This window comes from Gadus morhua, unplaced genomic scaffold (assembly GCF_902167405.1).
Source record: "Gadus morhua unplaced genomic scaffold, gadMor3.0, whole genome shotgun sequence".
Taxonomy (NCBI): Eukaryota; Metazoa; Chordata; class Actinopteri; order Gadiformes; family Gadidae; genus Gadus; species Gadus morhua.
In genome coordinates, this window is record NW_021964004.1 from 1 (window position 1) to 4,927 (window position 4,927).

The 4,927-nt window shown below is 45.2% G+C and overlaps 1 long non-coding RNA gene across 1 annotated transcript; it reads left to right on the plus strand.

Moving 5' to 3' along the window:
• The first annotated feature begins 19 nt into the window (after positions 1 to 19).
• Positions 20 to 3,001, plus strand: LOC115538874 (uncharacterized). Its single transcript, XR_003975606.1, has 4 exons — positions 20 to 198; positions 487 to 603; positions 2,715 to 2,778; positions 2,963 to 3,001. It is a non-coding gene; the product is annotated as an uncharacterized LOC115538874 (long non-coding RNA).
• The last annotated feature ends 1,926 nt before the right edge of the window (positions 3,002 to 4,927 follow it).

Sequence of the window (4,927 nt, forward strand, 5' to 3'; positions counted from 1 at the left end):
TTACTGTCCGGCTCTGCCTGCAATAAATGATCATATGAAACGGCATCCACAAATCCTAACTTCCAGATGGTTTTTGTTTTTCAGAAGGAGGCAGGAGAGAGCAGACTCCCCTGGACCCAGCTGTGTCTCCATGAAGAGTGACTGCTCTATGGGTATACCTCCTGACCTTAAAGATGGACGTCCCTCCAGAGAGAAGAGGTAGGAGTTTCAAACAGATGATGAAAACAGACGGGTTTGTTATCAGACTCTACTGATACTGATGTTTACAGCTCAGGAAAAAACAATAGAGTGTGTGTGTGTGTGTGTGTGTGTGTGTGTGTGTGTGTGTGTGTGTGTGTGTGTGTGTGTGTGTGTGTGTGTGTGTGTGTGTGTGTGTGTGTGTGTGTGTGTGTGTGTGAGACGGTTGTCCATCTCAGAGCTCAGCAGTGATACATCATGACTCCATCATTACTCTTAGTAACAGCTGTGTGTGTGTGTGTGTTTAAGCCCAGAGCAGCAGCAGAGAGCAGACTCCCCTGGACCCAGCTGTGTCTCCATGAAGAGTGACTGCTCTATGGGTATACCTCCTGACCTTAAAGATGGACGCCCCTCCAGAGAGGAGAGGTAGGAGTTTCAAACAGACGATGAAAACAGACGGGTTTGTTGTTATCAGACTCTACTGATACTGATGTTTACAGCTCAGGAAAAAACAATAGATTTTTTGTGTGTGTGTGTGTGTGTGTGTGTGTGTGTGTGTGTGTGTCAGTGGCGATTTTGGTTTGGAAACTCTGGTGGGGCCCATGCAGGAAAATATTATAACGCAATCCAAAAATACCACATATTACTACCATCACAACAAAAACAGTAGCAAGTGACAGAGGGGACCAAAATTGCAGCTGAATAATGCCATCACTCAAACGCGAATCTGACGACATATATTAGGCTATTATAGCAATAGCACCACCAAATGGCAGCGTTCAAGATCTCACAATATCAAAACTCAAGAAAACAACAACGTGGCAACAATAAAAACACAACGGCGCACACCCTTTACACAGCAATCAATATACAAAGCCACCACTCACAATATACCAAAAAAAGAAGAAGTATGGTTTAAGTTGTATTAAGTTTGCAGGCCACCATACTGTACAATTAACAATGAATCTAGCCTGATAGAGTGGTTGCCTATTCAGACCTGGATAATCCTGGGTGAAAATTTAAGTAAGTTTGGGCTAAGATGGTAATTACCTGTGCTTTAAGGACAGTGCTGTCTGGTCTCCTTTGTGTGGCTGAGGTGAAACACAAGCATTTTTTTCTGCTTGAACCACTCCTGGTTGAACAATCTATTCTTGTCCTTTCTCTTGAATAATGATTAAATCCGTCGGGCGATGTGGTCCCAAACGTTTTATCTCCAACTTCTGTTCAAGTGCTAAATCTCACATGAGACAGATACTCAACACGATTCATCATTTAATGAATGAAACGTCCATTTGTTGTTATTTACTGTAACAGTAACTGTAACTGTAACAGTAACTACGTTAGCCAGCTAGCAAGATCTGATCGGCTCCCGCTGTAAACCCCGCCCTTTCTACAAATCAGCCAATGAGAAGAGCTTTGGGGCCCTAAACTTCTGGCCCCACCGCCGAAACAGAAGCGGGCGCTGCGCACGCGCTTGCTCGCGCAACAGCACCAGTTTTCTACACTGCAGCAGACGGGGCCATCTCGGCTGGGCCCCACCGAGCGGAACAGACGAGACGGAGCAACAAACTATTTCACACACAACTACTACACTACAACAATTGCGTTCATCAAATTAAAACTGCGGACATGTAATTAATTATTAACAATTAATGTATTATTAACTTATGCTCAATGACATTTTTGAAAAAAAAAAGAAAAGTATAATCGTGCCCTGCACGGCAGCGTTCTCTGGTGGGGCCGTGCCCCACTGGCCCCTTATGCAAAGACGCCACGTGTGTGTGTGTGTGTGTGTGTGTGTGTGTGTGTGTGTGTGTGTGTGTGTGTGTGTGTGTGTGTGTGTGTGTGTGTGTGTGTGTGTGTGTGTGTGTGTGTGTGTGTGTGTGTGTTGTGGGATCCCGCTTCCCCGTGGGACAGATTCCCGGAATAAATCACTTAGTCGCGGAGGGGTGAAGCCGTGCTCGGCATTTAATGAGTAACACAAAGGAAAATAACTCATGTAACACGACTATAGGGTCTCCGTGAGCCTCTACGTAGCGCGCTGGTTCGGCCGTCCTCTCCAGGTCGCTGTCGCTCGTGTTCTCCCCCCGTTTGCAGCATGCCGGCTCCTTATACCGTGGCTTCCTGGTCTCGTCCTCCAGGCCAGCTGTTCGTACTCTCGTTCATTAGCGGCACCTACGGGAGGCTCTTTGTCGCCCATTAGTGGATGGGGGCGGTATATGCCGTCTCACACAAACCCTCGGGCCCGGCCCGGCCGAGGGTTAAGGGGCGGGATGCCACAGTGTGTGTGTGTGTGTGTGTGTGTGTGTGTGTGTGTGTGTGTGTGTGTGTGTGTGTGTGAGACGGTTGTCCATCTCAGAGCTCAGCAGTGATACATCATGACTCCATCATTACTCTTAGTAACAGCTGTGTGTGTGTGTGTGTGTGTGTGTGTGTGTGTGTGTGTGTGTGTGTGTGTGTGTGTGTGTGTGTGTGTGTGTGTGTGTGTGTGTGTGTGTGTGTGTGTGTGTGTGTGTGTGTGTGTGTGTTCCTCACAGACCACACCAGAAGAATTCAAAGGTTACCAGGTCTGTACAGAAGCATCAAACAGAGCTGATCAAGGTGTGTAAATGTCCACCAAGTCATCTGACTTCATCTCTACATGAACATTAGAAAGCATCTCTTGTGGTGCTCATCGTCTCCAGGCTTCCCTCTTTAGACCAGCTGACGTGAATCCAGGACAGATGCTTCTGATGTCCTCAGTGAGTTCAGAGTAAAGTTCTCCTTGATGTTTGTTCTGTTCCAGAGGGCTGAGGAGAACGCACACGCTTTCCTAGATAAGGAGCTGAAGAAGCTCTGGAGGGATCTCTTCTCAGATAACCCACAATGCTCAGAGGGTCAGAGGGAGGAGGAGGAGGTGGATGGTAAGAACGAGGAGCAGAGGAGGCGCGCCATAGAGGGAGTGGTGGACATCACAAAGCTCTGCCTGATGGAGATGAACCAGGAGGAACTGGCCGACACACTGTGGGGCGGTAAGAGACTCTTATTTTGAAAACAGAGGCGACAATTATTTTGAAGCGCAGAAGACTCTTATCTTGAAAACAATGAAAATGTATATTATAAAGAGTAGTATGAGACTCTTATTTGTTCTGTTCGGACTAAATAACATAATAAAATTTAGTGTTAAGAGATTTCTTCATTTATAATTCATCAATGTGGAGATATCTTTCTTCTTGGGGGTTTAATGGTTTGATCCAAATACGAACGGTTATTGTGGGTCGATCAGGTTTAATGGTTTGATCCAGATATGTAGGGTTATTGTGGGTCGATCAGGTTGAATGGTTTGATCCAGATATGTAGGGTTATTGTGGGGGTATCAGGTTAAATGGTTTGATCGTTATGCAGGGTTATTGTGGGGGTTTCATGTTAAATGGTTTGGTCCAGATATATAGGGTTATTGTGGTTCGATCAGGTTAATGGTTTGGTCCAGATATGTAGGGTTATTGTGGGGTATGAAGTTAAATGGTTTGATCCAGATATGAAAGGTTATGGTGCGTCCATCAGGATAAAGAATGTTAAACAATAAATGCCAAATCAACAGCAGAATAACTATAAGTGGAATAAGTGGAAGAGATGCAGGACTATCTTGTTATATCAGCATATGAAGTTAATTTCCACTGATTCACTATCATTGTTATTATCATTAGACCAATGATTTTTCTGTGTAAATAACAAACAAAAAAGAAAAAAATATGTATCCATTCCTTGTTACGACCAGCTTCTCGAACCACAAGTAATGAAGTCAGTAAATACTATGAAGTTGATCATTTTTCAGGAAATATTAACATGCTTCAAGTGATGTCACCATCCACTATCTGATGTCTTCTCTTCATTCCCATGTAGGATCTGCTGCTGTTGAGTGCCAACATAAAATCAAGTCTCATTTGAAGAAGAAGTTAAAGTGTGTGTCTGAGGGAATCCCTAAAGCAGGAAATCCAACGGGTCTGAATGACTTCTACACAGAGCTCTTCATCACAGAGAGAGAAAGTGGAGAGGTCAACAAAGAACATGAGGTCAGACTGATTGAAACAGCTTCCAGGAAACCAGCCAAGGAAGAGACACCAATCAACTGTGAAGACATCTTTAAACCCTTTCCTGGACGAAATCAACCAATCAGAACAATAATGACAACTGGAGTGGCCGGCATTGGTAAAACCATCGTAACACAAAAGTTCACTCTGGACTGGGCTGAAGGCAAAGCCAACCACGACATACACTTCACATTTCTCTTAACTTTCAGAGAGCTGAATTTACTGAAAGAGAAAGAGTATAGCTTGGTGGAACTTCTTCATCACTTCTATATTGTGACCAAAGAAGCAGGAATCTGCAGATATGAACGGTTCAAAGTTCTCTTCATCTTGGATGGTCTGGATGAGTGTCGACTTCCTCTGAACTTCCAGAACAACCAGACCTGGACTGATGTCAAAGAGCCGTCCTCGGTGGACGTGCTGCTGACAAACCTCATCAGGGGCAACCTGCTTCCCTCCGCTCGCATCTGGATAACCACACGCCCTGCGGCAGCCAATCGGATCCCTGCTGAGTGTGTTGACATGGTGACAGAGGTGAGGGGGTTCACCGACCCACAGAAGGAGGAGTACTTCAGGAAGAGATTCAGAGAGCAGACGCTGGCCAACACAATCATCTCCCACGTCAATAAATCACGAAGCCTCCACATCATGTGTCACATCCCAGTCTTCTGTTGGATCACTGC